Genomic DNA, 13,639 nt, shown 5'->3' on the forward strand with positions numbered 1-13,639 from the left:
ATTTAAAACTCCTCTGGGTTTAGGAAGCAAAAAACATCTTGAAGTTCTGAAAATTTCTGTTTTTAAGGATTGCAAATGCATGGGCCAATAACAGTGGTATGGCTCCTGATCCCCGAGTAATTCATACAATGTACTTTTTGTTTCCCTTTCTATGTGTGAAACAGGGACAGAGCTGAGAAGCTACCAGGAGCTGTTCTGACAGAGAAGCCAAGCTGCCAGCAACTGGCTGCTCCTGAAATTTTTGGTTGGTATTCAGTGGGTAAGCAGCTGTACAATCAAGCACTACATCTGCTTCAGTTTCATCAGACACTCAAGTGCCTCTCTACAGCATTTCAAGTGCTGTAAAGGAATTACAGACAATATTAAGAGGAGACTCATAATTCTCTTTAAGTTAAAAGATGATTTTTTTTGAGTGTGCTCAAAATGTTGTGCTATGGTAGGGGAGTAATATTCTGACATACAGCCCAAAGGGCCAGGAGAGTCCCCAGACTGAAGGCCCATGCCTTCAATTTCTGCTGCCTTGTGGAAAACTTTGGGAAGATAACTCAGGTACAAAGATCCCAAGAAGGAAACAGCTTTGCTATCCTGGCTTGGGTTTTGCCTTTCTACCAGTCAAAAATGGGATATGGCAGCTTTCTTGAGAGGAACTGCAACATCTCTCTAGGGACTTGCTTTTGGGGAGGGCTGATGTGCTGTGCTCCCTCTGTGGCTTCATTATTTGTGATTTTAGATCCTTTGGAAGCAGCTGCTTCAATGGAAGCCCCAGTGAATGTCTGTAAGGGAGGAAAGGACCAGGGAGTTACCTGGGAAATCAAAAGATGCTCTGGAATAATAAATGTAGAAATGTTTTTCTTTATTTTTTATATTTTGCTTGTCATAGGGAAGGTTACTCTTCCCCTGAACACCATAACTGATAAATACTATCTTCCCCAAAAAAACCTCACTAAAAGATATTTTGCCCAGAAGCTAAACCTCCTCTTTTGCTGCTCTCCTTTTCCTCCAAAATAATGAGTTGGTAGCTATCATCCACCATAGTTTGCCTTGCACTGACATGATGCTAGAGTCAGTGGAATTTAGCAGGAGGGTCTGAGGGATTTTTAAAAGGCAGATACAGCCAGCATCATCCCAATAAATCATCTGAAGTAGCTTCAGAAGGGACAAGCTGGATTCTGGAGTATGGCTACAAAGTTAAGAGCTAATTTAACCCCTCCTCTTCTAGGGCATCTGATTGTAACCTTTGGTTCGGTATCCCAGTTACACTATAGCTGTGTGATAGGCACATGAAATGTTACTGGCTAAATGAAACAAGGGGGTGGCTTTGGAAAACTGGCTTTCCATCCCAAAATGGGGGAAACACTCAAGAGTTGTGGTACAGGTGACAGAACTGGCAATGTTTGGTCAGCACTGAAAAGAAGGTTTAAGAAAGAAATCACGGCAAAAGTGTAGTTTAAAAATTAACTCTGAAAGAGGAAGTTTTGAAGAAGTAGTTTCTATTTGGTTGGAGAGGAGAAAAATATTAAGGAGCTGGTACCATGACAATATCTATCCCTTTTCTTTACCAATGTTTCTGCTCCTAGCCACTAGTTGGTTTCTGAGGCAGAAGGCAGAATGGAGAAATTAGAAAAATAAGCCCCTTAGTCACCCATCAGCCCCAGATCTGTCACCTTTGGAAAATGCTCCACCCTGGTCCTGATTTGGGAGAATCATGTGTCCTTGTCCCCTCAGCCATGCAGGATGTCCCATCACTGTTACACACAGCAGAGCTGCTGGACGAACTGCAGTTCTGCCATATGCCTCAAGGATAATAGTTTAGAATAAATAATGCAGCTATAAGGCTGTTGCTCACCTCCAGCAAATGCTGAGGAGTGACGTAAATGCTGCTGGTTCAGAGGGATGTGGGAGCACTGAGAGCTGGGAAGAGAGTCCTACAATGAGAGTAGGAAGTTAATGTTTTCTTGGCTAGCTGTGAGAAACAGCATGAATGGACCCATTTTGGGAAGGGAAAGGGAAAATGGCCTGCCCAAGGAAAATCCCATACATCCCTCAAGTAGAAGATCATGGAGAAAATGTCTTCCTGCAGAGGTTTTATAATATGTTGTTATTACATTGCAGAGCCTTTTGAAGCAGTCTGCCTCTGGGATCTGGGAATTTTAAAACAAGAGGCAGACTTGAAGGAAAAATGCAAAAAGAAGAATTACTATAATAAAATGTGCTATAGGAAGCCTGAGAAAATGAAGCTTGGCTTAAATGACAAAAAGTGGCAGTGAATAAAGAATATGGTACAATAAATGATCTTCCCACATTTTAATATTTTAGCCCTAGCCAGATATTGCAGAAACTGGAAATAGTGAAAGACTTTTTTCAACTCTGTGTTCCTTTGAAGTCTATGACAGATTGATAGTTACTGTTGGAAACACAGTTTTTCGTCATCATAACCCACAGAAAATAACACAGCTCAGTCTGGGTTTAGGAGTTAAATGGACACAGGAAGAATTCAGATGACAATTACAGAGATAAGTTATGTGTTGGGTTTAAATGAAGAAAATCCTGCAAAGATTACAGGAAAAGTTGATCAGAAACTATCAATTTCAGTAGGAACTGTAGTGGCACTCAGTGTCAAATTGTCAACAGTCAAAGTTCTGTTAGTGTTGAGCTCACTTATGCTTTGTGGAAGAATTGAAACACTATCCATACTGGTTGGATCAAACCAAATGGGAAAAAGGAGGATTTCACTTCGGAGTTTTTATTTTTAGCTCATGCAAACCCACCTTTTCTCACCATATCCTGCACAGTAAGTTCACCACTGCTGGAACTTCAAGCTCAAAAGTTTGTAGAAGTGCAGTATGAGGTCAGGTTTTTGAAAATCCCTACAGCTCCCCAAACTTTCTCAAATGCCAATTTCTAAAAGGACTCTCTCTTCATTTAGTCTTGGTTATTAAAGTTAAAATAATGAAATATCAAAAGACAGAATATTTTCCTTAAATTTAGACATATTGCCTCTAAAATTGATTAAGGTTTTGCATTGGCTATGGGCCATTTTATACCTCTTATATGGGCTATTTTATACCTCTTCTGTGTGTTTATGCCCTCAGGGTGACTGAAGCACTGGAGGAGCTTATATGTGGTATTTTTAACAAGTATTGTAAACAATGTCTTTTTCTTTTTGGCCACATTTAGGGCCAGCAAGGCTTGTTCAGTGTTTAATAAGGGGCAAAATGAGAAAGGCTCTCCCCATAGCTTCTGATTTACCTTCCTTCCTAACACTGAAATATTCTAAGTAGCTTTGAAATAAGTACTATTAAAGAAACCTTAGAATACAGTGCAGATGAGGCCACAAATATAGCTTGGAAATAGCCACAAGTTGAAGTATAGATAATAAAAATTACTTCTGTATCCTAAGAGATTTTGTGAGTGTTTCTGGAAGAGTGGTATTGCTGTACTAGGGGAAAGAGGCATTGCACAACACCAGTGAAGGTGCTGGGCAGTTCAGCCTGCTCTTGGACACAGAAGTTGGTTGCCTTGACTGAGTATGTGGAAAGAAACAGATACAGACATGCTACACAAACCCCTGCCCTGCAGAAACTTTCGAACAAGAGTCAAAGTCACAGCTGAGGGTCCAGGATCCTGCTCTGGGACCATTTAAAGGCTAAATAAATTAACGTGCCATAACAATGCTGCAAGCTCTATTTTGTTTAAAAGGTCATTGTTTTAACTTTTTGTTATTTTAAAAGTCTTAATATATAAATATTTTCTTCTTTTTAAAGGTCGACAGGGATACTTGTCACCACTTTACCCTGAAAATAGGAAAGAAGAAAGGAGATGGCTTTTGAACCGCTAGACCTGTCACCATTTGCACATGGATGCCACATGGTAAGACGGGAAGTATGGATACAGTCTTGGAAGGGTGTTCTGCTTAGATGCAGGCATGAGACTGCAAATTTTTTTTTTTGAGGTTGTAGAATTATGACACAGGAGATAGATAGCCTTGTTCCACCCTTATGGCTTTGTTGTCATGATGCAAGGATACAACAGGCATGCCCTGTTCTGGAATTCCTTGATAAGCCAGATAATCTACGTCTCATAAAACTTTGAGAATTCAAAGTGATCTTTTTCTGAAGTGTAATTTACATTATCAGTACGTGTCATCCTGGTAAGAAATTAATTGGATCACTTGCATTATAGATGATGCTAACAAGCACTGTAGTAGCTAATGAAAGAGGATGGTTTGCTTAGTCAGCTTTGAAAAGCAGAATGAGTCGTAGTTACCAGCTGCTTTACTTAAAGTGCTGCATAATGCTCATTAATAAAATAGAGCTGCTGTCAACTTGAGAAGTAGTGATAGCAGAGAAACAAAATAGCTTCCACGTTTTGTCTCTCCAAAGTCAAGAGAATTCTGTAGAGTTCTGTGTAGCAGATCAGTGTGATTCCTAAGGCTAAGGGGCCCTTTCTGAACAGATGAGCTATGTGCCTTACACCTAGTAAGTAATTTTGAGATGGTACAATTAAGATTAAAGAAAACCATCTAGCATATTTAGTCAGATCTGTTCTTCATGCCTTTTCCAGTTCCCTTTTAGTGAGGGAATAAAGGCTCAGGACTATGTCCAGGATGACCTCCCAAGTAGCAGCAAATCTGTCAAAGTATGCTGTGCATTTTCCTAAGTCCAGAACAATACTAATGAAAGCTTTGCCCAGCTGCTCTCTTGCAGTGGTGACATCTGGACTGCACAGTCCTTCTCCTGGTAAGCTACATTGAATTCATCAGGAAATGTCATAAACAAAATACCATATTTAAATGCTTAGGAAGTGCCTTAATGAAAACTGACCTCCTAAAGTCTGTGCTAATTTCCCAAGGTAATCCAGGAGGTGCTTTAAAGGCTACATAGAGATGTGAGAAAACTTGGAGTCTGAAATGGGCCAGGGGCAAGATACTGTATATGACTACTCACCCATGGGGCACCATTCACTTTTCACCAAAAATACCACTGGAAAGCCAAAACTTGGCTCTGACGAGTCAGAACCAACATGTTACAAGACAAGAATTACTTTTTACATAGTGGCATTTTTTAATGGATACCTGTTTAATTGGAAAATTTATGAATTGGTGCTACAGCAATCCTTTAGCCTTCATCCTTTTGGATGAAGTTCAAGGGCACTAGCTCATCATAGGCACTTGGGGGGGGGGGGGGGGGGGTGGTCATACATTGTCCAAAGCACATGTTACCTCTGGTACTGGGTGTGAGTATTGTACAGGTGCATCTGACAGCACCTGTCTAAAATCCACACTGCTGAGATGTTTGGAAATCCTTCCAATTACAGATGTTTCTGACAACAACAGTGCTTGCAGCTGGATACTTCACCAGAAATAAAACTGCAGGTTAAGCAGCTGATCACTTTGCAAATCATCATCTTTTTGTCATCCAGTCTGGGTAAGTTATGTGATAGGGGTGTGACTCAGACCTTACTTTTAGCTTCCAGAACAGGTACTGAGATTTTAGTCAGAACATCCCCAGGGACTGTACTGAAGCCCTTGATTTCTGAACACTCATGGGCTCAGCCCAGCCCCAGTGCTTGTGAGCCCTTTAAGGATGCAGCCACCTAAGGGAAAATGCAATGGTAAATGTCTTGTTTCTGCTGGCTCATTTTATATCCATTCTTTTGTTGATCTTCTGAAATGTATTATGCCAGAATTTATTTGCAGTGCTGTTAACTGCATGCAGAGCCATGAACACTGAGTTACTGTATTGCATACAATTTTGTGTGTCTGTAAATGTCAATCAGATTACTTAACTACCTTTTTTGATATTAAATTTGGGAATGTTTCTTAGGAAAGATACCTTCAACAATAAGAAGTTTTTCAGCTACTGTGAGATTTACACAATCCAGAGAGCTTCCTTCTCCCACTGTAAACAAACTAACATTGGCATGGAAAAGTTTAACATATCAGTCAATGGTAGCTCATCTCTGGGTAAGAATCAAATATATATACCTGTCACAAATGACAAGGAATATTTCTAACAGGTTAGCAGTGGTGTTTTAAGAATGCTGAGAGAAATCATTTCACAGAAAAGGTGTGCTGAGCTACTTCAAATCATGGACAGATCAAAATACAGCATATGTAGATGTTTTGGTTTTTTTTTTTTTTTTTTATTTTCTCCTGCAATTTTTACTTCTGTCATCTTGGTAATGTGTTAATGTCGTTCATTCAATGTGCTCCTCTGATCATTGTATTTTCAAATGTAACAGCAGTATTGGAAATCATGGTGCCCAAACCAGGTGGAATATTTAGAGAGCCAGCATTCCCATCCCAGGTACCAAACTGGAAATTTGTTTCATTGTGTAGGCACTTTTGGATTTCTAAAGTCTATTTTTATTATGTATGAAGTAGGATAGGATGGGTCAGCTTTTTCTGTAAGAATTGTCTTTTACTCTTTAATTAATTTGATTCATAAATTAGTGTGAGAACCGTCTGCTTTCAGACAGTCAGGGGTCACGTGTATATAGGGCTCTCTGCTCAGTTGCAGTCTTCCTATACACATACACAGTCTTAAGTACATGTGTGCATAGAGCTCGCAAGCATTTATGCATCTAGCTTGTCTCAAAAGAAAATGTCCTCTCTTGGGATGGAACTGAATACATTCCACTTGGAGTAATTTGTCAAAGAATTTCTATTTTTCATGCAAAGGAAGGATGCATTTTGATAGTCTTACTTACTTACTTACTTACTGCGTTTAGATCATTGCCATGGAAAGATGAAGCCAAACCTATTCAGAAAATCCCTGCTCTCAAATTTCTCATTGACACCTATTCTCTGTGATAACTTTCCTGGCTCATTCAAATTTCATTGTGAAATTAATTTTAAAGTTAAAACTAAGAAATAACATTTGATATTTTTGCGTGCACATACACTTACTCGAAGTCCTTATGCTTGTCTAATATGGGAACAGAAATACAGAAAGGAGGCCAAAATTGACCCAATTATAAATTTCTTATTATCCAGGAGAATTCATACAATGGAAGCTGCCTTACATAATGTAATGAGTTTGATAAAATACATAAGTGAACTTAAATAGGAGAGAGGGTTTTTTTTCAGGTTCATCATATCAATAGTTACTTATTTATCTGCCTGCACCATTTACCTGTCAAAATCATTTCTGATAAGGCAGCTTGCCAATCATAGATATCTTCTGTACGGTCAGATATGACCTGGACTCCAGAGAAGAAAAGAAATCATTCTCGCAATCACAGGAAGCTTAGAATAAGCCCATTGGTGAAGATCAATAGAAATATTGAACCCATCCCCCTGCTCTTCTTGCAGCAGAGTGGCAGCCACCTGGGAGGCTCTAAACCATGGGAAGCCCACCTGGTGGCTCAAGCCCTGAAGGTGAGATCAAATTTCAAACACAGCAGTCCTCACATCCCTGTATGGTGCCTTGCAAAATGTCCCAAAGCAAAAAACAGCTGTGCTGGGGCAGAGCCAGAGTGACAGTGTAGCAGCTCCAAATGTCGGAATAATTTAGCATATAGATGAGAGAATTTTGCTGAAACACAACCGTGGTGCCAAGAAAGCTGCTGCTTCTTGGAGGGAGCTGAGAGCTTTCTTCTCTTCTAACAAAAGTTCTATGGTATTTAGGTGCAGGATATTATATTCTTGGAGAAAGGGATTCTGACAATCACATCAATTATGCTTTGTTTTGTGAGCAATTTCAGGAGCATAATAAGGGTCAGAGAAGAGAGCAAATAGTTTTCCATGGTATGCTTAGTACGGTGCAGCAGAAATACTTTCTTCTTGCCTGGCACTTCCCTCAGTTAAAATCTGATTAGATCTAAAAAAAATATACCATCAAAATCTAGTAAAAAACCACTGAATTTTATGTGCCCATAGATTTGCCATTGCTTTCTGTCTTCCTTGTGAGGAATCTGTAATGATTCAAACCTGTCCTCTATGTAACTATTTTCTTGAGTCAAATTAAAACAAGGGAGAAATAGCACCTTTGATATTTCTCTTCCAAAGCTGCTCGAAAGTATTGTACATGTGGAAAATGAGGTTTTAAATGGAAAGAGAATGACTCATACTAATTAAAAACCCCAACTAAAGAGATAATTGCATATATTATAACTTCTATTAGAATGAGGATTTAGTCATAAGTGATTACATAAATTTTGGATTTCAAGTGTTTTTTTAAAAACTTGTTTAGGGTTAAATCCTGTCCTGCCTGGAAAAGAAAATGTGGAGGCATCCTGCCTCTGTGACAGAGAGACTGCTGCTGGCCAGACTATAATTTGTTGGGGTGGGCTCAGTGATTTGCTGAGGAAAAATTTAGTTGTTTACCCCACGCTGCTCACTTATTCAGCCAATGTCACTGCTTTTGGCTGATATGGTAATTATTCCTTACTCCTTAGGGTGTCTTAGGCTTTGCCTTCAGATGTGCCTTCTGAAAACCAAAAAGCTTTCCCCACTAATTTCATCTCTCTTCTTTTTGACCCAGGATTCTCTCTTAGTTTTTTTTGTTTGTTTGTTTTCTAAAGCAATTCCTAATTCAAAATAGCAAAATTCCCTTTAAATACCTTTGCTATATGAACTAAAGAAGAGAGGCCCAGCACTGTGGAAATCCTTTTACTTATTCAGTCAGACTTACTGTTTTGATTTGAATTACAGTGGTAGGATGAATTAGCAATAGCTGAGGAAAAAAAATCATTATGCTTTGTATCAGCGAGCCTATATTCCAAATGCCTTGGCAAAACCAGATAGGTGGCTAAACAGTCACATGGGGCTGAATCATGCAGCTGGTTGGCAAAGTCACAGCAATGTTTCATATTAGGAGTTACTTTGAAATGCTGTGCACATTGGAGTCTCATTTTAACACAAATCAGTCTTGCCAGGAATGATGAAAAAGACTTTTTTTTTTGCAAATAATTTTGTGTGTTTTTGGTTAGTTTGGGGTTATTCTTAAAATCAAACTACAAAGAAACATCTCCTCCCAGCCTGATATATGGTATGTACCAGAGTAATTTTGTTTTAAAAGCAGACCTTAGGTTTTAAAAGTCTCAGTAGAGGGGTAGTTTCTTTTATGGTCTTTACAAAGTGTAACAGCAGCTCTGATTTTTTTTGGTGTCTTGCTCACACTATTAAAAGTGCTCTTTACTAAGGTATCCTGTCTTCAGTTTTGGCTCTTCTTGTTTGTGGCAGATACCTCAGGGAACAAACCAAGTGAAAATGTTTCAGTATCCTAGAAGGGCACATTCCCATCGTTTTGGCATTCAGACCTTCCACTGACATAAAAAGAAATTTTGCTTTTAGAGAGATGTGATTTTGACAGCTTTTACAATATAAAACTGAAAGGCTGCTGCTGCATGTTTTTTTTTTTTTTTCCCCTAATAGAAAGATTTATTTCAAATAAATGTGTCCTGCATGAAAGCACACTGCTCAGCTGGTGGTTAGGAGGAGGATTAAATACCTTGTCTAGTCAGGGACTTTATGGTGCCACACATGTCCCATCTCCTTCTGAGAAGAGTCTCCTTCCTCCTGTGATGCCACGATGGGTACATTCAGCCTGTTGGGCCACCCCAAGGCTGAGCTGAATGCCACTCACTGACACCTGTGCTTGGGAGGACAGCCAGGAGCTCATTTCTCTCTTTTTCATCCTTTTTTTTTTTGGATCTGGGGCAAATGACGAGGCTCCTCTAGTCTTGTGTTACAGGATTTTGTTTTCAGGAGGTGGGAGGGAAACAGTGACATCCTGAGGTGTGATAAAATTCCAGTTTATTTGACTTGGTGGGGAAGGGCCTTGGAATTTTGAGTCCTTGGTCCTGGAGTTGTGCTCCATTAGCAAAAATGTGCAAGACTCTGAGGTCTGGTAGCAATGCTCCTATACATACAGTTGGACATAAATAGATACATATGTTCATTCACCTCAGACATTTCTGTTTTCTCTTGCAATCTGTTACACATAAAATTGATTTTTCTTCCTTGTTTTTCTTGTAAATTCCCTCAATAAATTAAATAGTCTGAGAGGAATAGCTATTAAATGTTCATTCCTTATTAATTAAGAGGTTTAAAATCAAGGTCCTCAAGCACTTCTCTAATTAGTTGCGTACAGCTGGATCCAAAGGTGACTGGAAATGAAAGTTTGGCTTTAGGGAAGTGCTTTAAAATAAACTACAGATATCTACCATGTAGCTCAGAGTCTGTAAGCCATTAGCACTCTTAGAGTCTAGAGGTGAAGCAGCCTCTTCCCAAGAGTAGCCAGGATGGGATTGATGGCTCTCATTACATCCTGACTGTAGAAGCTGAGCTCTGAGTTATTCAATAATGATAATATCTCCATGCCCATCACACAACTTCTGTTCTGCACTGTTATGTCTTCAGCCTCCTCTTCTTCCCCACCACCTTACCCAGCATTTTCAACAGCTTCTTTAAAAAAAGTCACAAAAATCCCTCTTGAGCATTTTGTTTCTGCTTCTCATGCAGCCATATATTTGGTCTGCCCTCTCTCTTCTGCCTTCTCAGTTATTGATGTCACGTTTCACTGGGGACTTTTTATGACAAGTCACAGCTATTCTGTTTCCCACCTTCAAAGAAATCAAAAATTGACATTCTGGAGTTTTAAAATCTTTGTTACTCTGTGGAATGAGTAACATAACTGAGCTGTTCTCAGTATCATTTACCACCTCACTACTTTTCAATGCTACTGTGAGTGTTATTAACGATCACATATATCTGATTCTAAATGCAATGCACAAAAGCACTGAACTAAGACAGATACTTACACTTAAATTTATGCTTTTGGATCTATCAATCCTATAATTTTAATCCATTTAGCATGAACTTTGTTGTGTAGTGTCATAGTGCTCTCTTCTGTTAGAGTATCTTCTGGGAGCAAATGAAATGAAATACAAAATTTTATTCCACCATCATAACTACTTTTATAGCCAAGGTTGTACTTTAATAGTAAAACAACTTGAATTTTGTTTGAGAAGGTCTGTTTTCCAGACAGCCATGTACACCATAAATGTTTACTCACCTAGGTCCTACTTCTTTCTTGTTTGCATATTTGATATTTTTTTCATACTGAGGTGTTTGCTCTTTTCCAGAGCCACAGAGCTCCATGTGTTTCATGGGCTGCTACGATTCAGCATGGGAAGAGCACAAACTCAGTCCCTCAAGAGATCCAGATGCAGAGGAGAACATGCACAGCCTCCTGCCCTGAGCACAGCACAATGTAGTGCATGGATGTGTTTTGCCAGGTGAGTGTGCACCCAAAGCTCTCCCTCTGTCTCACCCAGAGTAAGGCACGAAACAGACAGAGCCACTGAGGCAAAGCAGTCTGTGGTTATATCAGTATGTGAAAAAGTCAGATCTCTGTTAGATGGATATAAAGGATTATTTTTTTCTCTGATTAACTGAGGTACTGAGAACTTTCATGGAGTTACTATTCTGAAATTGGACAAGGAGAAAATGTTGCTTCTGAATTTTGAAGAATGTATCTCCTTTTAAACATTTTCTCTTACCAGAATCTAATACTGTGAAGTTATGGTCAACTTAAGTATCCACTTTAGAGCCCCTTCCCTTCCCAAGACACTACCATCAAGAATATGCCTGGCACTGACTACAAATGTCTGTAACTAGAAATAAAACTATAGGACATGAAATGTTTTATTACAGAACCAAGCAATCCATCAGTTTATAAAATTGATTTTCTTATTTGGTCACCTGCAATAGCAAAGGATTGGACTGAATACACTCAAATGTTTTTCCATTCCTATGGAATGTAATAGAATACTATGTTCTATGAATAGAAAGAAAGGAAGCAGCAAATGTGTATTCCCTGTTATTTCATCTCTGCAATTATTATTTATGGAACTCCAAGTCAGTGCAAGACCTTTTGTACCAATAATCAAAAACCTTTCTATTTCTAGACCAACTTCTCACGATGGCTGCACTCCATGAGAGCAGGGAAACCACAGATGAAGATTCATGGGGCCACTGGGGTCTTCTAATAAACTCCCTTGCACTTACAAGCTCCATGTTATAAATCATTTTCATAAATATATGAACACAGAAGATAAAACAGAAACATGGAATTAAATCCTGTCTGCAGTAAATGAAATGACAGAGCCTGTTCTATCACAGATTTACTACAGGCTCCTACTCCTTCAGTCCAATCTTTTTTTTTTTTTTTTTTTTTTTTTTTTTTTTTTTTTTTTCCTCTGGTCACTTTCACAAATCCTGTTTTGAAATCTGTTCTGGCTTAGATGCTCCAGAGAGAATGGGAGAGAAAGAGACAGTGTTAGTGGTGACACCTTAGTAATGGATTTCCAGATCTAGGCTGGTCCCTTGGCAGTTATATGTCAAGAAAAGAAGATGAATGAAACAGATTAACACAGGGTGAGATTCCCAGGTGTTATAAACTGGCATAGCTTCTTTGGGCAGCTTTTCTACTAAGTGAAATGTTTTTTCACCCCATATATTTGCTGATTTAGTTTCAGAGCTTAGTCCAAGACAGTCTTATGTCCTGGTTTGAGGACGTCTTATTCTGATGACTGATATTTATTCACCTCTTTTTTCTTTGGCATCTGCCTCATAGCAGACTATATTGACTGCTTGCAGTTTCCAAGTTCTCTCTAAGTAAAGAAAGATATTAATTTTGTTGCATTTTTGCCCCGTAAAACTAAAAGTAATAAGGAAAGGAAATCAAGCATAAGACACCACAATCAACCATCTCCAGCATCCCATTATAAAAACTGCTCAAATAATTCACTTGTCTCAAGTGTCCTTAGTGGATCAGCTGTCAGCCCAGGGATCATGAGGAAAGGTAAAAAGATTCTGACCCAATCACCTCTCTCTCTGTACTTGCACAGCAAACTCCCATCTCCCTGCTGAGATGCTGCAGTTGCCACCCAGGACTGAAACAGATAGGTGGTACCACGTGGGCAACAAAAATGATAAGATTTTTCCCTGATGTTCTTTTAATTAAAAAGAACCAACCACAAAGTCAAAACAAACTTTACCCTGCAAAACACAGTTAGCTTTTCCTCCTTCCTAAGCCAGTAACACTCTTGATGACAAATAGTGAGGCCAATCCTTTTTGCTGATCAGACTGACTGCAGACTCATTAGCCATGCAGATCAGATGCTGCAGCCCTGCTGTATGTGCTGCTCTCATTCAATCCATTAAAAATTCTGTATTTCCCTGACAGGCTTAGGTACGTGTTTTGGTAGGTAAATGTGTTACAGAGGTCTGGGCAAAGAAAAAAAGTTTCATAGCCTGAGACCAAAGCATCCTGTGGCATTAGGGTGTTTTTTGACTCCATTTCCCAGTTTTAAAATGTGTTAACAGTATATAGCTCTCCCTTAAAATGCTGAGGCTTTCAGTTATCACTTTGGATCTATCTGAAGACTGCCACAGAGCTTTCCTGTTGCTGGCATCTGTAACTCCCCTTGCAAAAGAGATTTTCTTTTCTCTGAATTTGTCTTTTGGGAATCCTACCAAGTGAGCAGCTAATGCTTTCAAAGTTTGTGTGCCCACGCTTTGTTGACTGAGGGAAGCCAACAGAAAATCCATGTTTTATAATACAGAAAGAGCTAGTAGCCCTTTTCCATGTGCAAATTACCTTGAAAATATAAATGGTTTGCCACTTAA

This window comes from Heliangelus exortis, chromosome 6 (genome assembly GCF_036169615.1).
Source record: "Heliangelus exortis chromosome 6, bHelExo1.hap1, whole genome shotgun sequence".
Lineage (NCBI taxonomy): Eukaryota > Metazoa > Chordata > Aves > Apodiformes > Trochilidae > Heliangelus > Heliangelus exortis.